This window comes from Stigmatopora argus, chromosome 8 (assembly GCF_051989625.1).
Source record: "Stigmatopora argus isolate UIUO_Sarg chromosome 8, RoL_Sarg_1.0, whole genome shotgun sequence".
NCBI lineage: Eukaryota > Metazoa > Chordata > Actinopteri > Syngnathiformes > Syngnathidae > Stigmatopora > Stigmatopora argus.
Window position 1 is genome coordinate 12,446,583 of NC_135394.1, and position 25,781 is coordinate 12,472,363.

Here is a 25,781-nt window from a genome sequence, read left to right on the forward strand (position 1 = left end):
TAAGGGCTGTTAGAAAACAACTGTTGTTTTCTTTTAGACTTTAGCTCGCTGCCAACGTGGGTGACACCGTGCATGCTGTTATTGCGAGATTACTATTTCAGCATTCTAGTGCACACCCGTTGCTCAATGGAGACTTCAATCATGTTCCTTTCTAGCTTCTTTGTCAACAAGTATTTTACCTCCAACATGTAAAATTATGCTTTACCAGGGAATGACACTGAATCTCCTGTCAGCCGCAAAATATTTTTTATACTTAGTTGGTGCAAGGGATAGAAGCGGTTCTAAATCTTGTGTCTAAGGTTGAGGGATAGGTTTCCGTGGCCTCAACTAGTTTGAGAACTTCGCCGTTTAAGAGTGCAATCTGAGGACAAAACGCGGCCAATTAAGGCATTTTGCAGTGCACTGATTGCAAAAAACGTTTAGTGGTAAGTTTTAGAGGATGGCGTCTGAAATAATAAGCAAGAATACAGAGTACAATCAAGCGGAGTGATTGCTAAAACATCAGTGTTAAGAAACTTGAAGGATGGAAATTTCAATTTTCAAGTCCGAAAAACCATGATTAACATTTGATTGCTATATATTGCAGGCAGTAGACTGTCTACTTCAAACTTTCAATTTCTGTGTTCAAGTCTCAATTGGAACATCTCGTGTGGAGTTTTTATGTTCTCAGTACCCAGAGGAAACCCACACAGGCCCGGGGAGAACATGCAAACGCCACACAGGTGGACCGACCTGGACCATAGAGCTGTGAAGCCGACGAGCTAACCACTCGCGCCACCGGGCCGCACTATCGATACAAAGTAAAGTAACAATTGTTCACTAATACAATGATACAATGAAACAGATTCTTATCAGAAACTTTTTTTTAAATGCTGACACCTGGCAACCAAGACTGACCCTTAAAGAAACAGGGACATACTGTGACTGAAAAATCGATTCGTCAAATCGGGTGGTTAACATCTCAATCTTCTTCACAAGAATGAAAGAAAAAGCTAAACCCTGGTTAAGACAGTTCCTTGGGCTACAGTATAAAATGTGTACAATAAAGTCCAGTCTATAAATGAGCCAGTGAAAATCTCCACTAGCTTCTATAAATCCACTTTCAGCTGCAGTGCTGCTGTCTCAGCACCTACTGTATAAATGTGTGTAAAGCTTTAAATCTATACCTTCTAAAGCACACGGCTAAAAGGCAGGTGGTTAGGAGATTCCACCCCACCCCCTATTAAAACCCCAGGGGAGCTTTAGAAAGCCACAGTCAAGTGCAGTGAGCATCTTTTTGCCACCTCCACTGGTTCCATCCACTCCACTGTTAAACCACACACGGCTTGACTTTTAACATACTGAACCTGACGGTAAAAAAAACAGTAAATAACATGACACACAGTGGCAAAAGTTCAAGTTCTTAGCAACCACCAAAGCAAAAACATAACAAAAGCATTCATTAGCCAAGGACTCCAATCTCAACATTTCACATCAGATCCATTTTTTAAATATAACACTATTTCTCTTTTGTTGTTTCTTTCCCTCTTTCCCCTTGAACCAGGGGTCTCCAATTCAATTTATCCCCTGGCCCCTTGGCCCTAGGTGTCACTTTGGAATTGCATTTCAATCAAGTGACAGTTGCTAATTGACTTTGGGTTACTTCTTGACAAACATTGCTGAAAACTGTCATTAACCTGAGTTATGCCAACGTGTTCTGTTTAAGAAACAAACAAAATAAATGGGTTCCACGGACTACTATTGCCCTTGGGTTGCAAATTTCTCTCACTATACCTTCTTTTGTCTGGCTAGGTTTTTTTTTTAAATTGAAAAACCCAATACTATAACCAAACACTGTCTGTCACATGCTCATGGCCTCACATCAGAAACAAAATGGAAACGGGGGAGGTTCAATGGCCTCCTGTGGGCTTTTGAAACTTTTTAGTTCTGCACATACAATGTTAGGAAACACTACAAAGTGCACTGTGCAGCCACATTAAATTTTCATTACAGTAATTTATGTAAACAAGGGAGTTAGGACTGGATTGAGGGTTTCCTCCGGGTACTCCGGTTTCCTCCCACATTCCAAAAAACATGCATGGTAGGCTGATTGGACACTCTAAATTGCCCCTAGGTATGATTGTGAGTGAGCATGGTTGTCCTTTGTCTCCTTGTGCCCTGCGATTGGCTGGCCACCGATTCAGGGTGTCCCCCACCTCAGCTGGGATGGGCTCCAGCACCCCCCACGACCCTAATGAGGATAAAGCGTTTCAGAAGATGAGATGAGAAGTTCCTGTCTGGTGCCCTCCTGAGCGTGTAGTGTTGACTGGATTTGAGGAGAAACAAGAAGTAGTTCATCTTTTTGCCGTCTCGCTCTAATTCCCACCGCTCTGTCAAAACGATGAAGGTCACGCTAAGACGGGGGCCAATTAAGACGGGGTCTCGAATGCTCTGCCTGCAGTCTTGTCTTTCCCCTTGTTGCGTGTATGTGTTAGTGTATGAGGGGCATGAAGGATTGCTTTTGCATGCTTTGTACTCGACAGTATCAAAAGAGGCGCGCATAGGGGAAGGCGGTTAGGCGACAGACGTCCCGGCCCTACTGTGACAGCAAAGTCCGTCACTGAAGCGCAGACCTCATTAGATTGAGCTTATGGGGTGCTATTGTAGATAGCATACAAGGAGAGTGACACACACTGCAGTATATGCACTGCCATCAATCCATCACATCCTGTGATCCAAAAGAAAATGTAAGCCTGGAGCTGGAGACTTTAGAGAGGTGGCAGGTGGGAGGGTGTTCACATGCTTGCAGCAAAGCTTTTCCATTCACTCTAGTTGATTTTCCTGTGCAAATCAATCAGTGTGGATACAGGATTATATTTATTTATATTTTTTTATGAAGTTGTGTATGATGCCACCCATTCTAGATAACATCATGTCATATGTCGTTTGGTTGTACATCAATTCAGGGATACGGAAAATGAATGGTTCCATCCCCGGAGGAGTTTGCATGTTCTCCCCGTGCCTGTGTGGGTGTTCTCGAGATGCTCTGGTTTCCTGCCAGATCCCCGTGTTACGATCACGGGAGACATCGAGGCGAGGTAGGAGGGATTAGGACCCAATCGCGGGGAAGCAGGTGAAGACGAGGTGAACGGCGCTCATAACATAACTTTAATAACTTAGAAGGGACCTTACAAAGCAACAAGGACTTGTGAAACGAAACATGAAACAAAACTGGACTAGGGAAAACAAGTGGAATCCAGGAGCAAGGTAATGTGGCTGCATAGTTCGGGATCTACGCAGGAATTTGCGCAGGGACTTTCGCAGGCGATCCGACAATGAATACCAAACTCAGTGGTGTTTAAATACACAAATCAGGAAGTAATTATGAATCACGCAGGAGGGACAAAGCGAGAGTGGGAATAGCAGCAGGGCTGCTCCTGACACCCTGGTTGAACACCCAAAAATTTTCCTACATGAGTGTGAGCGTGAATAGTTGGTCTTCTCATGCCTCAATGCCAAATTATTCAGGGTTGGATGGGATAGGCTTCAGCACCCCCACAACCCATGTGGTACAGAGAATAAAAGAATTAATGATAAACAATCCCCGCAGTTCATTTTGAAATTGCAAGACTATCACGAACAGAGGGGAATTTTCCAGCTAAAGAAACCTCGTTTTTCAGCTTCCCTATTTGGAATGATGAAGCTCGACAATGACAGGTGACCTTCATGTTGAGCAGAGCCATTGGCAGCAGGGGTGTTTCCTCATTTGAAAAGCAAGCAGTTCCACGTCTTGCCTGGCACAGACAAAAGTCTCGAAGGCTATTTGAATGGAAATGAGTCTTTTAAAGTGCAATTTTCTTGTTGATGTCATGAAAAGCAAAACAAGCCCAGCTGGAATAACTGGACCAACGACAAAGTGACAACAGGTTCAGTGCTTCAGCAAGATCAAAAATATACTTTGCATTTGGGGACTGTTTGGATGAAGACTTGGAAGTGGAATTCTGACAAATCTCTATCTTGAATCCAGTTTTGCGTATTGGATGATATCAACAATAACCTATTTGATTCCATTGAATGTACCTGAATTAATTTCTTTAGCCCAGCATGCCTGGTAGATATGCTAGAAAATCAGTCTGTCATGTTTGCTGATTATTCTCAGACTTCCAACAAACTTTGAGTGGGTTAAAGAGCATTGTTGTAGAAATTCAAAATGCAAAGCCGGCATACTGCTCTTAAAAAATGTAACATAAGCTACCTTAAGGTTGCCGCCATTAGATATCAAGATTCACGGCCTATCTAAAGCTGCCTGATTGAAAGTGCCGGATTTAGTAAGTCAGCACTTTACTCTGCCACGTTGAAATACATGTAAATTGACTTAATGGCTGAATTCCTTCAACTGCCGGAGCCAATGAAGGAGACTCAAAAGACAAAGACTTTTTTTATTTATTTTTTAAATACTGTATTAAGTCAGAAGTCATTCACTAAGGTTGAATGAAAGGCCTGGTTAGACAGCTTTTGATTTACATTTATATAACTCTAATACAACCTGTGATCCTAAACGTGGAAATACTGCTTTCATTAGTCCGAAAGTCAAACAAAGCAGAAATCAATTAAAAATACAGCAAGCAAATTCAATAGGATGTGAAGTTCAGCGTGAGCAGGATGAATAGATTTAAATGCAAATTACATGACGACCTTCCTTTCCTCCCTGATAAATATGATGTTGCTCGTAGTTGACCGGCCGTTGGTTTTCTCTGGTTAAAAATCTGTTTATGGTTTGTAAACAATGTCCTTGTGGCTCGCGAGCCGGGCCTCCCTCCACATTGTAAAGAAAATAAATTTAAAAAATAAAATTCAACCAGGGCAAACTGCACAACAAAATCAGGTGCCTTCAATGTCAAGTCTTATTTGTTGCAACGGGGGGTGAATAAGGCGTGACAAGCGGATAAAGCACCCCAAAAAATAACACACAAAGCAAAACTGGTGTTTATTCCTAAACCCAAGATATATCCAGTAAGTCAAAATAATGAGGATGATTATCATTTTACCAAAACATGGTTAGTCAAATACTTATAAGACTAATAGCAGACCCTAATAATAAACTTGATCCAAACCTGAACACTAAACAGAATTATGCAGTTGTATTTTAACACTATCTTTTTGTTTCTCTACAAAATGGATTGCATTCCTTTTGTCCAGCTACAAATGGAACCCTTGCAGTCCCAAATCAACAAATGCGCTCATCCTCGTGAGGGTTAGCGGCACAAGAGTAGAAAAGCACTCGCCATCTGCGTGCACATCAACACTTAAATAGCACATCAGTATTACACCTTCTATAAATGTTGTACAACACCCATTACAATGTATTTAGTGCTATGTATCCAAATAGACTGAAGCTATAACTAGTAAATACTCTTCTCTGATTCCCAAGATATTTTTTTTCTTTCCAGGCAGTGCTGCAAGGACATAAAAGTTTTCATGCCTCAAGCATTACTGTCCAAAATCTTCTATTTTTCTCATAACAGATGAATGCGAAATTCCCTTTATTTTAATCTACTGTTTTCATCAAGAGCACCATAATTGTCTATTAACTGTAATAATACACAAGACATTCATGATCTAATTCCTGATTTTGTTTTGCCGTGTACAGCCCACCCAAGGGGACGTTTTATCCTCAAAGACAAAGAAGGGGTAAATCACAAGCATATTTGGAAAATAAACAGCTCTCCATAGTGTTTGCTTCTCCCGTGGGGGGTTACTTGAAGACAGGTTTGGAAGAGAAAGCAAATCAAAAAACAGGAGCTTGATCCACCCAACAAAGAAAAGCGAGCAGCAGAAGGATGCTGGACAGTTCAATCCATTTACAAACTATAGCACCAAAAGCCCCCCCCCCCCAACCCACTGTTAGCCCCTTCCAATCACGGCTTGCCTTTCATTAATTCAGCACACCACGCAGTTACCAGATGCCATTATTTATTTAGAGTATTTAATAGGCAAAATGCTTTCTTTGAATAATACATTTGGGGTCGCTTCTGTGTCTGTGTAGGGAGGGGGCTTTTGATGAATATTCAGAAGCTGTAAAGGATGATGGTGTGTCTGTATGGGATGGGATGGGGGGTCTTTTGGCTCAGCTGCACCACTCGTTCGCTGGGCTCCGGTGGCGACAGCGGGATCAATATGGCTCGAGCCGTGTGTATGCGCTACGAGGCAAGGCAAAGCTAGCCTCTCCTCCCTCTGCTGGGAATGGGGCCGGGCACTGAGCTGTCTATCAAACAAATGATCCGTCGGTACTGGTGTTATTAAGCCAATGAGTTAGCTAGCAAGTGGAAATCAGTGCATTTCACACTCTGATAATGACGCCAAACTATGAGCCATTCAAATGAAGTCGTTTATTTCTTCATTAATTCATCATGCTCGCACCAAGTCAGAATCGATCCCACGCCGCCCACACCGAAGTCAGGTTTTGATAGAACCACTGCCCCAGCGGGTGGCAATGTAGTTTAGATTAGTTCAGGGTTTTTTTCTATTTGTGGGAAGATTTTTTTTATTAGTCTGCTAGGTCATTTACATAAAAAAAACAAGCACACGTCAACGTACTTCATTTAGGATGTAAAAAAATTGAAGAGGAAAAAATACAGTTTCAAATTAAGTTGTAAATTTGAACAATCTCAATCAGATGGGGCAGAAATTAGACTTTTTGTGGTTGCTTTTGAGTTTTTTTCTGAAGGATGGTTGTACGGAAGTTAACAGTGATAATGTTACTGGCCTATCAGCAATTCTTTCAATAATGATTGCCTTGTATATGTATGAAATTTCCTGAATATGGAATGAATAAAGTTATCCAATCCAATCCAATATTAATGAAATCAGACATTTTCAGATACTACGAAAATCTGACATTTTTGACATTTTCTTTTAGTATATTCTGTCATCTTTTTCATCATTTTAACATTGAACCTGGCTGAATCATCTGTAAACATTGCTTGCTTTTGCTCATGCTCTCCTTAATTTGCAGAACAATGGATATCAATCACTCACAAAAGCCATTGTGACGCCTCAAGTTATCTTCCTAAAAAGTGATATCAATGCTACCTTTTTTCTTTGTTTGAATGAAGCTAAAAAAAATTGCCAAAGTTTATCATACATAATAATCACGTGTGTAGAAGTATCAAATCCCTCCAGCGTCTGCTTTGGCCATGACTCAAGTGTAAAATTGAATCCACCTATCTGTTTCCAGACTGCGCTTAGGCCAGCCAGGCAGAACGTGGCATCACCGAAGAAAGAAAAAAGAAAAAAAAGGTGAGAGTCGCAACCTCATGCCAAGAGTAGATAATGCTTTAAAGACTCGAGAAGTGGACGGATTGGGTGGAAGCACACGTCCTCTTGAGGTGTCATGACAGGACCAAAACTAAGCGATTACTGATCCGGAAAATACAGAAAGGGTGGGGTTGTAGTATGGCACAAAAGAGCAGATTTGGTGAAAACAATGGCCAAAAAAAAAGAGCAGGGCTTTTGATCTGGAACACGGACAAAAGCCGGCCGGACAAACACAGGATCTTCTACAATATGCATGAGGGCTGAAGAAGCAGGATGCCATGATACAGATGGGTCGCTCACAAACAAAGCCCCACAAATGGCTGCTCAAGCAGGGTCAATTTAAATCCAGTTCTGATCAATGAGCCAGCTGATCTGGAGATACAGACTATGGTCAAGGGTAGATGCATGCAAACATCGCTGCCCATTGCGCAGCAAGCAAGCAAAAATTGAGTACAGTTGAACACCACAAAAACTGTCCAAAGTGGGGCTTAACCAAGAAATGGCAAAGTTAATGTTGGGCTTTCAAGCTAGCAACCTAATAAAATAAAATGGGATTTTACAATTTTGCTTGAGCTTCCTGTTATACTATGCAAAGGATGGATATATTTGGCTAATGTTAATGTTGAACTTCAAATAGCAACATGATTCAATTAGCAAGCCTACTACCACTGTTTATTTAAAAAAATATATATATAACCAAAAGTTGTTTTTATTGCCATTCTGTTGTCTTTATGAGCCATTTATCCAAAAATGAAGACACTATGCAGTGCTTTTGACCAGCTAGATAAAACCATCGACATCATTTTAGCGTGATTTTGTCAAAAATTAAATGTCACCTCAGTTATGGCATATTGCTGCATTTTGCATATTATACTTTGGAATACTGTATGAGGTGAACATTTTGAAGTTGGCATTGATTGTATGTATATACACGACAAGCTCGAGAAATTGAGGAGTAATGATATTTCAAAAATGTCCCTTTTCTCATAAAAAGTGAGAATTTAGGGGAACAATGTCTGAACTGAACATTTTCTCATTGGCTATGTTTGAAAAATGCTTTAAGTGCGAAAAGATAAGGATAATTTGTCAGCTGTTTAAACTCATTGGAGAACGAAGAAGATCTTATCTTGATGTTTGAACAAGCGAACATTCCCCAAAATAGAAAAGTACAATAAGAAAAAGGGTTCCATTTTGATCAATGGAAATTTCTTTCATAGAAAATGAAAGGCTAGTTGGAGTGGGAATTTGGACATTATTATGATAAAGTTGGAGAAGGAAGGAAAAAGTGGAGTAATAATAATAAATGTCTCAATTCTCTTCATAAAACTATGCGTGGAATAAAAACGACTATGCATCCTTTACAAGATTCCCCATCTTTTCTTCTTCAAGTGCACGTAAAAGTCATCAATCTTGAAACCCTTTCAGCCTTAAACGCAAGCTCACCTTTCGGCAGAGGTGAGGACCGGTCCGGAGGAATGCGGCGCGATGCTCGCAGCCTTCCTGGAGCCGTACGATGCGACGCAAGTGGTAGAAAGCCACGGGATATCCAAAAATAAGAAAAAGTCAACAAAAGCCTGTGTGGAAAGAAAAAAAAATGAACACGCCGCACTCGCTTTTTGTCTTTATCCGTAGAGCGGAGTCCGTGGCTGGGGGGGCTCCTCCGGGAGGAAGAGGAAGAGAGCGAGTGAGCGGATGGGGATGAAGAAGAAGAAGAAGAAGAAGAGCTCCGGAGCGGTGCTCACCTCTCCAGCAGCTGAGCGCTACTGAACAAAAGAGAACGCTGCAGTATTCTAATGAGCGGTAGCGGTAGTAGGAGGAGGAGAAGGAGGAGGAAGAGGAGGAAAGGGGAGGAGAGTCGGGGTGATGGGCTTCTGACTAAGAAGGGTACCAGAGGGTTAGAGAACATAAGTTTCAGCATCAAAGCTCAAGTCGAGTTTGCTTGCTTAAGTCACTTAGGAGTGTAAATTATGCAGCGATGGTGGGATGCGTACTCATCGGTCCCCATTGAAATGAATGGGAATGCAATTTATCAGTCCGTGTCACATTGAGGGTTTGCATGGCAAGAAGAGGAGCAAAATGCAGACCAGCGCTTTTAATCCAAAATACTAATGATAAATAGGTATGTCATAGAAATGAAACACTATGTTAGCAAAGTCCAAAATATGAGGGTCAAAAGTCAAGAATAAATTGATTTATGACATAGACTGAAAGAAAGAAGCAATGAAAATAAGTGTAGTGCAGTAATGTACTGTACATAAACAAATTGTGATAATATGATGCAATAGAATGTAATAGATTTTGTGAGTTATGTGCTTTGGTTAAATACTCCGGTTTAACTATTTTATCTGCTTGTTACTGTGAAGATCGGAAATCAAATTTTGGCTATCAGCGCAATGACAAAAAATTGCTTCATCTTAATCAGAACGTATAAACCGAGGTACAATCGTAGTATAAAATCTTGACAGAATAGTTTGATATTACGACACAAAAGGAAAAAATATTAGAAAACACCAAGAAAAAAAATAAAACTATCGAAGCTGCCTCGAACAAAACCTAAATAATTTTGTTCAGCATGCAAATTATTAAATCCAGGTCTGGTACCTTGGCGAATAAAATTGCTCACACACTTCCATGAACCTTTGTAAATTTCCATTTATATTCCACCTTCACAACCCACATAAATAATCATGCAGTCATGCTTTTGCCATATTCACATATCAAAAATAAAATCAATAATGACCAAAAAAATTCAGGTGTATTACCCTGTTAAAAAATACTGCAATGCTAATTCTCAATATGTCAAACAGATAACTTTTAATCCCTCTTTTTTAAGCTTTTTTAACATTGGCTTTCAGATAGATATAGAATTGATTCCAACATTTGACTGAAGACTTGTAAAAACAAATGACCTATTTAAATAATTAACTTTCAGAGCCTCACCCCCAGGTGAGGATTTTTGCAAGGTTGAGGCTTAGTGCTAAAAGTGAAAGAATATTCTCAATCCAAAAACCTCAATTTAAAACAAGATGCGGCGAGTTGCGACATGCAAAAATCAATGATGTTCTTAAAATCACTTCTTTAAACTGACCTTTACAGACTTTATGTGATGTTGTCATGTCTCATCCTACTTAGTCTGCTTCCTCAGTCTTTACTAAATTGGATAGATCACCAAACCTAGCACGCCCACTTGCATATGTTATTCAATCACTTAATTAACGACTGACAAAATGACACTTTACTAGCGTGTAAGTAGTGGATAAAAGGGTGTAAATATGCCTCCTCGTCCAATTAACAGAACACACAACTATTAACATCAAATGGGGACATGTTAAGTCAGACTAAAGTGTTAAATTTGGCTCTGCAGTCTCTCTCTCAAAACTCTTTATGGTTAATCATTTTGTCTTGCCTTTCATGCCTGTGACTGTGCCATATTTTATGTACGATTTCATGTTCTGTCGAATTGCTTCATAAAACAAAGGTTGCGATGCCACTGATGGTGACAGACGGCCAATCCATTTAAATGGGGAGGGCTGAAATGCAATGATAATTCCAAATTGTAATGGATTAGATATCTATCGCCACTCTGATGCTCACTGCCGTCCCTCCTAGTTCACCTTTAATTAAGCAAATGACTATTTTTGGTAACTAGAGAAAAAAAATTACCCCAAAAAACGCTGACTAGTCTGACTGATCGTTTATTTTGTCCCGCGATTGGCTGGCGACCCGTTCAAAAATGTACCCTGCTCATGCCCGTAATTAGCTGGGTTCGTCTCCAGCATCCCCGTGACTTTCGTGAGGGTAGCCGAGTTACAAAAACCGGAGTTTTAGAATTCCCCCGTGCTGCCATCTCCTGGCATTCACACACAATTAGCTCAGACATCTGTAGTTTATTATCAATATTTCATTCCAGCATACAGACAGTCCCCCACTGAAAATGTGTACAAGTCTTCCTTGTTAAAAGAGAGCGTCAAAGGAGCAATCCAGTTAAAAGATCTGGCAAAAGCAGCGTTGTCAAACATAGAGAGCAAGGAGGCGCTTTGTAGCATAGAAAGTATAATGATCCCCCAGGAGGGCCTGCATGCTTGCATGCCTGCTTGCCTGCTTGCTTGCTTGCTTGCAGACGAGCGACGCCTTTTGTTTCTCTGCTTCAAGGAGTTTTTATGCTCTCGCCATTATATTTTTGCTTGCATTAACTAGCATAACTCTCTCAATGAGGATGATTGCCAACATTTGTTTTGACACTGTAATGGTCAGTTGAGCAACCGGAGCTGTCTATGGTGCTGAACTGGAAGGCCCCAAAGTTTGTCTGTCTAAAAAGAGTATGTCAAAATATCTCAATCTTTTTTCATTTGTTCATTTTCCGTAACACTAATCCTGACAACGTTCACGGGGGGTGCTGGAGCCTACCTCAGCTAATTACGGGGACCAGGCAGGGTACACCCTGAAGGCAAAAAATGCACAAATTAAAAGCTCCGGGCAATTTAAAGTGTTCAACTAGCCTACCATTCATGTTTTGGGCATGAGATATGGTATCGAACCCTCGATCTCAGAATTGTGGGGCCGACTCGCTAAGCACGCCCCACCGGGCTGTCCATAATCTTAGTCAATAAAATTTTGCCGAGTTTATTTTTCTCTTAGTTGAACAATGATAATACACAAGTAATGTATTGACAAGAGTTTATATATATAAAACAAGATGCTAGAAATAATAAATCCATTTTAAAAAGGGAGATCTATACAAATCCCAGCTCTTTGAATGTATTTTGCGAAGTCAGTACATCCCACTCGGATTAAACGTGTACTTGATGTGACGGTTTGGGATTTAAAGCCAACGCATTGCTTGGAAGTGTCTTTTTGACTGCATTTTCTTAATGCCTTAATTATACAAACACTAAAGGGAATTAATCCCATGGAAAAAGTAGCTAATTAAAAAATACCATCCAACCACCCCTAAGTCCCACCAGAATAATTAATCATGTTTGACCCAGACAGGTTTCATTTTCCAGGCAAGGAATATAGTTTACTCTGAGTTATACCCATCTGATATAGTGGCTTTATTTGCACATAGACAGCATCCTGAAGGCGGAATAAATCAGGTAAAGACAACAACAAGCAAGCAACACACCCCAGAAATCAGAAACATCTAGAATGAAGATGACAAACCATCTCCCTCAGGAAAGTGCTGCAGCATTCTAACAATACAGATCCCCAAATCATGATGATTAACTTTCTTTTAGTAAAACAAAAACTTTGGAAATCGATATCTGCCAAAATTACACAGTCTGCCATTATTCGATTGAGTTCAAGTGATTCGAGGCTATTTACATTGAAAATATGCATAGACTATAAACAACTATTTCACCCAAACAACCCAAGCAATGAAAAATACAAAGCATTTTTTTTTGCTTTTTTTACTCCTCATTAGTTGCAACTCCCTTTAATCTCGTTGTATTGAGGCAAAATACATGCTCTATAGTTTTTAAGTCTGGACAATGACTGAAATGCAAAAGCACAGCAATGCAGTTGGGATGTACAATCATTTAAATAATGCAGTGTTCGATATTTTCACAAATTCACTTATTCTTAGGTGAATATTTGACTGAACTGGGTCACTATGGAAGGGAAAATAGCATGTATATAATTCCAAATTTTAAAACACAATCATCAGTTGAAGTCAAAACCTTTACTAAATAATGAGTTAAATAGATATAATGATATTTTAGGAATGAAAAAAAACTTCGTTTTTCTTCAGTCTATCCAAGCTGGATATTTCTTTCATTTATTCAACAGAGGCTTTTTCATATGCTTATCTCTTGAAATGTCCATAATGGAAACTGTACAGAGAGATGAGAGATGAGCTTGTGTTGAACGCGCCATCGTCTCGGCGTGGCTCGCCTGCCGAGCGCCAACAAGGTCAATTAAAGAGCAGTAAAATCAAGTCAACCTTGAACGAGGGGAAGCGATAAAGCCCGATTTGCAAAGACACGTCATTTGAATCAATTATCATTCCACATTACAGGTCAATAACAATGTAATTGTCATTGCAAGACTGTACCCCCAAGGTGTGGATTGAGCAGGCTAATTGGGCAAAAGGGCAGAAAAGGGGATGCTCTCTTGGATAATTGCAGGCATTTTTTTTATTAAATTGGCTTGTGGCTGGAAACACAGGGAAGCAACCGCAGGGGTATGTGTGGGTGGGGGGTTGGTGGTTTTGGAGAAAAAAAATAAGAATGTGGTTAGAGGTTTTTGAGGTTACAAGCGCTGATTGAGACTCCACAGCTGAGTGATCCTCGTACGACAGGCATGAGCACTAAAAGGCAATCAACAACTGCACTCACTCATTTGTCATCCGCTGCCTGATTGAAGGCCGAGATTACCTGATGGAGGGTGGGGGGATCGAGTGGTCAGAGGGCAAGGAGAGGAGAAGAATGGAACAATGGAGCATGCCAAGGCTGGAACACCAGGAATAATTCTAACGGATTGAGGAAAGCATGAGCTACTACGGGATGAAATGAATGTTCAGCAAAATTGGAAAGGTGCTTTAAAAGGACTAAATGGACCCCATTGAATGCATTCTTAAATGTGAGATTCACCAATATGTCCGTGCACTCCAATTTTTTTTTAGAAAATCCTCCACTTATGCCTGCGTATAAATATCAGCTTTCGACTCTTAAATCAAAAAGAATCCAAACCAATTTAGAACCTCCTCAGCTCATGGCTTTGCATCAAGTTCAGCTTGTAAAAAACATCAAACACCTTCTTGTGTTTTCCAGATGCACAATAAATTGAAAAGTAGCCATGCATTAAAAAAAACGCAAGTTTAATGTGAATAACTTAGGTCACTTTTCAAAAACAAACAGGAACAGGACATCACTTATTTTTTATCAATCGAAATGTATCTACTTAGCATGTTCACCCCAGGCTTGCATCGTTTTTGGATGGGTGGACAAGGGCATCTACTCTAGGTGCAGTGAGCATTCAAGTATTCAGCACGGGCTATTTGTTAAGTATATGCTTTGACAGCACAATCTGAACAGCGATCAAAGCGCTCACCTGCATTTCCAAGTTCATTCGTTATATTCAAAGGTTAGATATCAACCGTTGACATGCTATGAATCTCCAAATATTTCTCTAAATAATGAATAACAATCAAAAACAGCAAGTAGGCGAGTTAATTATTCTTAAAATCTCTTCTAAAAGCCCAATTAAATATATATTTTTTGATGATTTCAACTGACTGCATTTAAAATGGGGAGTGGATCCACACTATGAACATAAATGAAAAAGTCCACATCAAATGAAAAAGTTCTTGACATTTATCCCCACCAAATACTCTATTCCTTAATCAAAAAATCTTCAAGGAAAGAATCGCCATTTTAAAAAACTGTTGACAGCCACAAAATCCCTATCGAATGTACATTTTTACATTGCACCAACTCCCTAGAAGCATAAGCCTTATTCGCCATTTAAGTCAATCAGAAACATAATGAACGAGGCCAATCAAGTACAAAAGAAACCATAATTATGATAATACAATATACAACAAGACAAACTTGGTAAAAAGACCAGAATGAATTCCAGTGGGCAATTTCTTACTGGCATAAACCGAGTGCTGAATTACAATTTCATCGGTTCTCAGTCATATTTGATACGACATGACCATCTTAAAACAACTGCTGAGGAACTGTCATGAAAACACTTAACCCATAAATTCCCCTAATAAATAGGAAGATTTTTTATTTATTCCTCTTTTGTCATGAATTGTGTATGGCCTGGAGGAAGAATCGGGGCCCCTGATGGGGCAAAGACCCCCATCCGGGCAATAGAAATGCAAAATTAGGGTTTAATGACGGCTTGCAGGTGGGGCCAGGTGATCTATAATGAATGAAGCTGAAGCCAAAGTAAGGGTCTGTGGAGGTGTGGAGACAAAGGGATGGATCCTTGGTAAACGCAGGACCCCCGTTGGAGGCTTTCTAACAGGGGGGCAGGAAGAATAGGCTGTGGCTTGATGTTTATTGATGTTTCCAACTGGAGGACAAGCACAATACCGAGCAGGATTTTGCACAAAAGGCTTTTGCAGCCAGCGGCAACGGGCCATTGAGCGGTTTTGTCCTCTCCAAATAACGTAAATGGACGTTAAGCATCGTGGCATGACTACCGTACAAAGAGGACAAAAGAGGAGGTGCATCATTAAATCTTATGTTGATGAGAGTTAAGGAACATAAGCTGCTCTTAATGAAATATATAATAGTGTTGATCAAATAGACGGAGTTGGCTCATCTACCTGATCTTGTCTTTGACTTTAAGTCTATCATGCTTGATCGGAGCATATTGTAAATTGTTTTTAGGTTTTTATTTGTAATTTCTTGCTATTTGTACCAAGCCACACATATTTTCCTCAATAAAATCTCTTTTTTTTACAAATGCATAATTATTAGGCTGTAACAATACATTGAGCTGGATAAATATATTGGTTAGGCAACTATAGAATGGAATAATTCAAAATAAAATATTGATAAATAGTGTCATCCTTAGTTTAGAAGCTATATTTTGTTCATGAGAAGGATTTTCATTTAAATATTTGAAATACTCAGCGACCAAATTTTAAAGAATGTCAAAGTTGCTACATATTGTTTTGTTAAATGTGTATATAATATATCAAATTCAGCAAAACCTCTTGTATGGAATCCTGTAATCCAGACTATGAAATATCCATAAATAGCTATTAAAATCTATAACACTAAATAAAAATAAAAAAATCACCTGAAGTAAGCAGTGAAACATTAGCGTAAACATCATCACTTTAAATTAGGAAATTTTAATCCAGCCATTAAGGGAGTTACAATCTTTTTTTGAACAGATTTAAATGATAATTGCCAAAGTAATTTTGCCTGTTTTTATTTATTTATTTATTTTTTGCTGTGACATTCCTCCACAATGTTTTGGAGCATCGCTGGCATGCGTTTGTACTGGCAGCTTAAACAGCCCCAACTCGGTTACGCAGCCCCCTTCTGCGCCCCCCCTTAGCTTGGATGGCGACCAAGGAGTTTGATCAAATGAAATCACACCCGGTGCACCAATAACGTCGACACATTCAGCTCTGTTTTCCCCTGGAGCAGATAATGTGTTAAATATTTGTGGGCGAAGCTGTCCTCTGCTCGTCAACGTGACGAAATGTTAATGAGCCTTAATAGCATCTAGTCACCTTGCAAAAAAAAAAAACAATGTCTTCATGTTCTTTGTATTTTCTTCTTAGAGAAGAAGCAATTTTTCATATCTAGGGAAAAAACTATATTTGGAATGAACTCATTAAAATTACTTTTTTCCCCTTTAATTACTATTACTATTACTTTTACCATGACTTTTTTCTTTGTTTTTTGACTTTGTGGTAGTGCCCACGCTTATGTTTTGACCTACATTTTTTGTTAGTTAATTGAGTGCTAGACATCCTTTAAGACTTTTTTTTTGTATTTAGAATTTTGCATTCAAGCAGGTTCCAACTAAAGATGGTTTGCACTAAAAACTGAGAAAATGTTATAATGAAGGCTATATGTTGTTGAAATAGAAAACAAAAATATGCTTACTTTAGTGGTATTATATTAATATAAATATACTTTTAGGAACATTTAAATTAGTTTTTTTCTAAAACCATATACAAAAATCATCTTAAGGTATAGTATTGTGATTATATTGACTCAGGATACAAATTGTATCGCTAGATATGATGCAATACACAGCACTAAATGTTACTGTAGATGATTTATATTAACATAAATTCTTAAAACCTGAAAAAAACACGTTTTTTTATTTAGGGACTGTTAAGTTTATATTGTTTTAGCCTACTAAATAACAGAAGCCCGTCGCTTTGTCGTGACATTCTTTGGCTCACTGTTGAAATATGATAATATTGCCATATTATCCAATAGCTACATGTTAAATAATGGCTCCAAAAAATTCCTAGGCACGTTTCGTGCAAATATTGGCTAATTGTCATGCTTCTACGCCCATTTCCAAAGAAAACAGTGATAAGTAATTAGCAAGTGATGGATTAACCACAGTGTGCTAAGCAAGCATCTCATTAAGAAAGTGCAAGAAACTGACGAGAGGGCGACAGATGATGGGGAAATTAGCGAATGAGATGTTATGGTTTGGAAGATGGCCAGCAGCAACGTGACTTTTACATGCTCTTAGATATAATGAGAAATGTGGAAATGGGGGACTAAAATCATTCTGGACTACAGATTTAACATATAAGCAAAAAATGTCTTTTTCAGAATATTACATCCAATAGTTGTCCACTTTATTTGCTTTTCCCCTTAGGTAATATACTCGGCATTTTGAGAACATTGAGTTAATGTAAAGTTTGTGTGGAATAACATTTCATTAGCAGAAGTAGCACTTCAAGAAACAAAAAAACACCTAATTACCAGATTATAATGGCAAACAACAACATTTGCAGTAACAGAGGGTCTACTGCATGATTTCGTCGCAATGTAAAGTGGCTAAATTTAACCAAGATTGGATTAAGTGCCAAAAAAAAAAAAGAATCTGAAGCAAAACAGAGAGAATAACACTGTTGGGCTAGAGAACAGCAATTGTACATTAAATGTTATCATGAAGTTTATACTGCTCACTGAATGCGTATCACATCACTGGGCTCATTTTTTGTGATTCCCCAAGTGCAATTTTCATGCAAAGTTTCAGAAACAGCACAACTTAGAAAATATACTTTGTAAATAGCGGAATGCAAATAGGCAGGGGTTCACTGACGAAATTTATGAATGCAACAGTCCAAAAACCACTGGCTTGCCTATTGGAAATAGAAGAAAAAAAGGGCTTTGAATTGACACCAAGAGCAGCATGGCAAAACGGGAATTTTTGTTACATTGTCCTTCCGGAATGAAGCTACAATATATTGGACTGAGTTAGTAACTAAGGCTTTCTAACCCTGTCAACATACCATCTGCAACAACTCCTCACTCTTGGCATTTAGTGTAATGTGTGACTTGCAGTGCAAATAGTGCTAGTGAAGGAATGAGGGCAGCAAATTGATGACAGAAGCAGGCATTATGGATGTCCACAGCAAGCGTTAAAGCACTTTATGCACTGCGAGAGTCAAAAATAGACTTTGATGGACGATCCTGATGAAACAGAACTGAAGTCCTTGTTCCAGTCAATGCCATTCCACCATCGTTCTCTTCAAAAATGACTCTGTACATTTCTGTTTATGTTTTTTTTAAGGCGAGCCAAGCAACAAGGGAAGCGGTACTGTCAGCGATGGCAGCCGAGCTGGATAACACACACACACACACACAACAACAACAACCCCCCACCCACAGCGATCCGTCTGATGCTTCGCTGAGTCTGCCACGTGGAAAAGCCAATACCCCACAAAAATAATGTGGCACGTCCTCTGCAGTCTGGGCTTCATCACACAGACAAACAGTTTACACAAGCGGATGCCAAAGTGGGGAGGCCACCAGACTTGGGATTGATGTTCGAAATCTGTAAAAACCTAGTGTAAAGTCTTAACTCCCACTCTTACATCATCTTTACGGCAGGGCTTTTTAAAACTACTATTTTTCTGCCTCCATTTTCACGGGGGATGTTTTAGCATAGGCCTGTTCCTTAAACTATTAACTAAACTGGTGCGGAGTTACTTTATGGCCACACCATACATGTTAACTTATACGTTTTTCCCGTATTTTATACGTTTTTGATCATTTAAAATTGTATATACGCCATATAATAACTTTTGTATGGGGGAAATTTCTTTATTTATCTTTTTTTAAGTTTTTTTGTAAAACCGATCTCATTTTGCAGACGAAAACGTAATTGCAGGATATCGATATTTCACTATATTAATATAGCACGTCAGCAAGCAATGTACCCAGGCAGTAAAGCTGTCAACGTCGTACCGTGACATCTATAGAATCTTGAATTTAGTGCATACAAAAGGCGCACCCACTGATTGGGAACCCCGTCCACTTTGAGGAAAAATTTAGACTTTAAAAGACGCCCTTTGTGAGTAAATATGTGCAGCATTGCATTTGAACGGTTTATTATCACTTAATAAGGGGAATTGCAATAATTAATAAGGGGAGTAATTGGCCGAGGTTGACAGGTATGCAACACTCCCCAAAAATAATCTTTTAAAACTGAAGTTTTAAAATCAGTTTTACATGGAAGCCATGACAACACAGCAACAAGAAGGACCAATGGGAATATCATTGATAAAGTCTTGGGTCACTCTAGTTTAATACTTTAGCACTGTGTTACTGTTTTCATACAGTACACTGTAAGTATATTCTAACGTACTTCTTTCTCTGCAACTGGAGATTTCCTCAGAGGACCAAAGCTCTTTCCTTGGCACTCTGCTTCCATGACTCATTCTGACCTAAGAAAAGTTCATCTGTATTCTCAAGGCAAAAGCAGCCATCTGTGGTGCGCTTTTTAGTAATGAAACTATAATGTTGCTCACAAATCTCTACTTATTGTCTCAACCTGACCCCCATTATTGTTTCTCCAGTTTTAATTCGAACAAAAAGCTCAGTCTCGACCCGGAGAGAAAAACAATTTCACCATAAGAGGGAATGTTAAAGCCTCAACAACAAGCTGTACACTGCTTTTTGTGAATCAGGGAATTCCGCAATGGCATAAAACATTTAAGACCTGAGACTCACTTGTCCCAGCCTATTTCAAAGGCAGCAATGGTCCTTGTACTACTGTATTTTTCGGACTATAAGTCGCACATGAGTACAAGTTGAATGGACAGTAAAGAGAAAAAATAGATATAAATATATGTACAAAAAAAATAAAGTGCAGTAAATGATTTAAACCTCATATCATTTTTTAAAAAGTTGCATTATTTTGTGGCAATTCGACAATTAATGATAAAAGGTCAAAGATGATACAGTAAATTAATATTTTCCATTCCAAGAGATCGGTAAAAAAATCTATTTCCAATGCATTAAAAGGATTTAGAGGAAGAAAAAATGGTTACTGGGCTATAAGATTTAGTATCTTTCATGTTTCATTGGGTTATTTTTACCCAAAAAAGGGTGGGTGTCTTGTAACTAAAATCCACCCAAATTTAAAAAATGGAAAAGTTATTAACATATTGATAAAGGCTGCAGCCAAAAAAAAAAGAAAATCCTACCAAAATCTTAGCAATGTGTTGAAGAAATACGATACCTATAATATTTATTCTCTAAAATATGTGAAGTAAACAGACTCTGGACACAATATGATGATCTGACCTGCCTTTTCTTGAGCCTTGACACGTCTTTTAGACACAATTGTAACAACACGACAAAGTCAATGCATATTGGTCATTTTCTATGGCCTGAGAACCACTTGTAGTACACGCACACACACACACACACACACACACACACACGCCCACGTGCTGTCAACACGCATAGCAGTTTATTTAAATAATGCACTGAGCTGAGCAGCCATGGTCGCCTCCAGCTTTTGCCGCTCTAATGATGTCATTGGAGAATAAATGTCAGGACTCGCTGGGGAGCAGAGCGTCTCAAAGTGCATTGTGCTTTCTTTGGGGCTGTTTTTTTTTATCTCTTGTTTAACTTCTTGCAACATCATCACTAAAGTTGAGGTAAATGAAACAAAGCAGGAAGAGAAGCGGCTCATTTTCTGCTTTGTAAATGAGGGGAATTTTTCATGATCCATGCAATTAGGACCAGTTCTACACAACGTGGAAGCAAGACATTTTCACCACGTGATTTAAAAAAAAAAGTATGTTTTCATGCCACCTAAATCAGAATTCTTACAAAGGGTGCATTTATTCAATTGGCCACTTATATGATCACAATGAGTACCCTTTACTGTTATTTTGTATTTTTCTACTTTAGTTGTACTGAGGTAAAAATATGATGTGGTTAAATTTTGGCTGCAGCATAAAGTTTACATTGGAATGCAAAATACTGTAATAGAGACTAATCCAATTTCTAACAAAAACAAAGTTTTTTATTGTAGGAATGAGAGTTAACATTTACATTAGTTTCAATTTTATTTGATTGTCGCAGGTGCCTTAGAGTCCAAAACAGCTTCATAAGCTTTCCAAGTTTTACTCTATCACTTTTATACAATTAAGCATTCACTTTGCGTCGTGCTAAACCATTCCTCACTATTTGTTGTCGTTCAGCCTTGACATTTTCTGTCAGAAAATGTCAGCAATGCTTATTTTTGTCTGCATGTGAATCGGCGACTTATCACAGCAGCGTTAAAATTCTCCTTTATTTGTACCTTTCAACATTTGTAATTTGCAAATTTACAGTATCTTAGCCACGAAACATTTTAACCGAGAATATCAGTATTATTATTTACTAACTTACGACTGTGCGAACATTCCCAGAAAATACATCGTGATACATTGCATCACGGACGAGATATGAAGAGAGATGAGAGGAAATGACAATGTAGTCACAAGGATTTAACCTTTAACCTTTCATTTCGGGGACAAACACGCCATTACCCAGGACATGTCCATCACAAGATGTCAAAAAAAAATGTTTTTTTTTCCTTTTTAAATGCGCTTGGGTACAAATAAAAGGAGTAAAGATGGAAATTAGCCCTCGGCTACAATCTTACATATATATGTTCATTGACATGAATATAAATATGTTCATCAAGGTACACGGTCGATTGGTCGCCGGTCTTTTGGTCGCCGGTCTTTTGGTCGCCCGGAAGGTTATTGATATTTACCATTTAAATTGTTGCTCAGATTCCCTAAATACAAAATGTGAATTACTATTTAGTCATACTTAATGCCCTATTAATTATTAGGCTGAAGAAAAGCTCCAAATTTCCCGGACTTTTATTGTTTTTTGTTGGAGAACTTGTTAAGACCCTGACTGACGTAGCTTCTTAAAGGGACAGCGCATGTACATACAAACTCTTATACACTCACACGTCGGCTCAGTGAAACTGCTCATGGCCATTGTTGGCTTTTATTGATGCGTAGACCGTGTTGTTTTACCTTATTTTGTCGCCGGTCTTTTGGTCGTCGCTCTTTTGGTCGCCGGTCTTTTGGTCGCCCGTTGTCGCGGTCGGGGCGACCAAAAGACCGCGACCAAAAGACCGGCGACCAAAAGACGGCGACCAATCGACCGCACACGGTTCATCAATATGTGCTGTCCTTTATTAAATATAAATCAAACTCAAACTTTGTCTAAAAAATCTCGAGGTCAAAAGATGATTTAAAAAGTGAGGCCGTCCCAAGACTAAACTTTCCAAAAATGACTACTTACTGGATTTATCTCTGTGACTTGTTAAGTTTAGGAAGGAAGCCCTTTACCTCACACTTAAAGTCATGCACCTGACCTCAAATGGCATTATCCCACATGAACCATTATTTCCAAAGTATATCTGGCCTCTCAAGATGTTATTTTTCCCCGTGTGCAGGTGCTCCCCTCCAAACTCAATTACCAGCAAAGTTGCACGGGAGTGTTCGTCGCCAGAGTAATACATCAATGTCACACGGCGGCCATATCTACCATTGGAATATGATTTTCTCGTGTTCTCTTCGAATAAGTTCCAAAACAGGTAAAATGAAAACAAAATGCTATTTCTGCCATCCACGGCCCATTTAACAAGTGCTGAATCGGAACACAAGGGAAAAAAAGAAAAAGAAAAGGACAAATAATGGGATGTCATGCCGATATGGGAAAGAGAAGATAAAATGATTTTTTTCTCTAGTACCTCAAACATCCTTCCATCCATCCATCCATTTGTTTTACATGGTTTATCCTATTTAGGGTCGGGGGTACCAAGAGACTATCCCAACTAGTTTTGAGTGAAAGAGGTCGACCAGCTGGACTTTAAGTTTACTGGGCGTGAATATCACAATTTTCTGGTTGATCACCCATCATATATTTTGTCTTATCCATATTTGTTTTTATAAACAACAGCATGTATCTTAAACATTCCAATACATATTGTATAACTGTAAAATGAAGATAAAAATAATCTTGTTTTAAAGTTTATCTGCGAAATGCGCATTTAGCTGTTCTATAAAATAATATTTGACAATCTAAAAGCGTTTCTTTCCAAAAATACTACAGCTAAATTCTAATCTGATTTAGTGAAAAAAATAAAATGCAACAGTGTTTTTTTAACAAAAGGAAACAAGTTTTAGGAAATGTTTCAATAATTTTCTGGAGAAGAGAACTACTATTTTATGGGAGGCTTCCAAGTCTCTTTACTGCATTTTAATACTTCTAAATGCTGTAAAAGTTTGAATGTGAGCCAAATGTGAGGTTTCACAAATCAGGTATGATGGACTAAATTCACGGATAAAGTAAAAACAATGTAGTAATGAAGTCATCTAGCAGCCAAATGTAGCAAAGAATGGCAGACATTACTATCTTAAACGTGGCATTAGTCCACAAAAGTACAAAAATACCCCATTAGCGCATTTTTATCCCATTTCCAAGACCACGAATGACTCCGACCAAATCCCAGTGAGTCCGTGTGTCTGACTCAAGACGCGAGATCGGTGACTGCACAAGAGAAACGTCAACAGAAATCCCTACCTCAAATTATATCTGTTTACAAATATCGCCCCTAGAATTCAGTATAGAAAAATGAGCCACATTCCGCTTCACCGTGATTCAAACTAAAGCTCTGTGGGTCAATTAATTTACCTTTGTAGCACATAGTAAAACCTCACATTAGTGCTGTCTTGTGTCAAGTTAAGCAGCTAATTCCGAGTGTAACCAAGCAGATGCCTCTTGAAAGAAAGAAATGAGATGTATGATGCCCATGGATCGAGTTCCCTGCCAGAGAGGGGCTTCTTCTTACTATGCTATAAGACTAATGGAATTCTGGCAAGCTTTACAGCAAGGCGCCTGCCAGCTTGTATAAACGTATGGTAATGACAGCAAGCGGGATCACCGTAATGAGCCTCGATCCTACCCTGTGCCACCTTTCGCTGATTGATTGGCTCCCAGTAAAGAAGGCACCAGCCTACTAATAACCATAGACTTACTTACTGATAGACTAAAGTGAGGAACTTGCAGCCATTTGTTAAACATTAAAAATATATAATTTTGGAGGCTATTTTTCATGACCTGAACATGCTACACTCCATGCTCCCCAAAGCAACAAATATGGTATTCATGTACTTAAATGAGGCAGGAAGGATAAAAATCAGTGGGGCATAAACAACATATTCTTTGGCTCATTTTAATACAGCCGAGCAAACACCTCACGCCAAGCCATTACCCGGGTAAAAAAAAACAAAAAAAATCTGCTAAATGAGGTGAAACATACTGCGATGAGGGGCCTCGTGTGCATTTGCGATTAGAACAATGTTGATTTGACAAAATGCTGGAAGGTTGTCTGGAGTTAACAAGGCAGCAGACGCATACACGCATACACACATTTCCCCTTGTACTGGACTACAAAGAACAGTAGAGGTCCTATGTGAATTGTGGATGTATCTCTGCCAACTTTGTCCGTCTTTTTGCCTTTCACCTTCACCTCTTCTTCCCCAAACTAAATCCCTTGTGGCCAACTCCTTTATTTCCCTTTCCAGCCTGCCAGCTTTCCCAAGACTTTTTCTTGTCTTCTTATCTTGTCCGTCATTTCATTGTCATCCATTAGAGAACTCTGTGAGGTTGTTGTTGGGGATCATTACAATTCTGAGCAATATATTGCACATTACTCTCAGAAATTAGAATACCGTATTTTCACTACTATAAGGCGCACATAAAAGTCTTAAATGTTCTCCAAAATAGACAGGGCGCCTTATAATCCAGTGCGCTTTATATATGGACCAATACTAAAATTGTTATCACAATAAATAAAATAAATCAGTCGATAGGGTACACCATCCTCTACAGCTCTCACAACTACAGCAAACAGCCCCTGACTCTACTATTTTCCCGTAGAAAAAGTACTGCGCAGTGACTGCTGGGATATATAGTTCTTTTGTCTATACACCCAATGGATTGTGGCCTGTATACATCAACATCAACACAGCTTTACGAAACATGGACGCTAGCTACTAGCTAGCTACTATTTGCGAATGGATTATGGCCTGGCGATCGGCATCAACACAGCTTTACGAAGCAACTTTGATGGATTTGTGGGAGATGATGACGTGAGTACATTGTAAAATGGCTAAATAAAGAACAACCAAACTCAGTTTTGCTTCTGTTGCCTTTGTAAAAACGTGTTTTTAGCGTGTGGGTGTAGCATGTATGTTTAAGCTGGTGTATGTTTTGCCATGCCTGGCTGCGTCTATAAAAACGGTGCGTCCTTTGTGTGTGTAAAATACAGAAATAGCACTCGTTATTGACACTGCGGCTAAAAATACGATGCGCCATATAGTCGTGAAAATACGGTACCTTGAGTTATTAATTCCTCGAAAATGGAGAGTTTAATGTTGTTGTCATCACCAACATCAGCATTCCATCTCCTAACTTTGGCCATTGGCTAGCGTTCAAGTCAAGCGTAGC

The 25,781-nt window shown here is 39.0% G+C and overlaps 1 protein-coding gene across 4 annotated transcripts in view; it reads right to left on the minus strand.

Annotated features, from left to right (window-relative positions):
* ncanb (neurocan b) overlaps positions 1-25,781 on the minus strand; it is a 145,203-nt gene that overhangs the window by 111,590 nt on the left and 7,832 nt on the right. For 3 of the 4 annotated variants that reach the window (XR_013301238.1, XM_077606630.1, XM_077606627.1), the window contains exon 3: positions 8,740-8,870. The exons of the other annotated variant lie outside the window; for it this stretch is intronic. The gene's annotated coding sequence lies outside the window, so the exon portion shown is untranslated. The remainder of the gene's footprint in view (positions 1-8,739; positions 8,871-25,781) is intronic. 4 annotated transcript variants of the gene reach the window in all.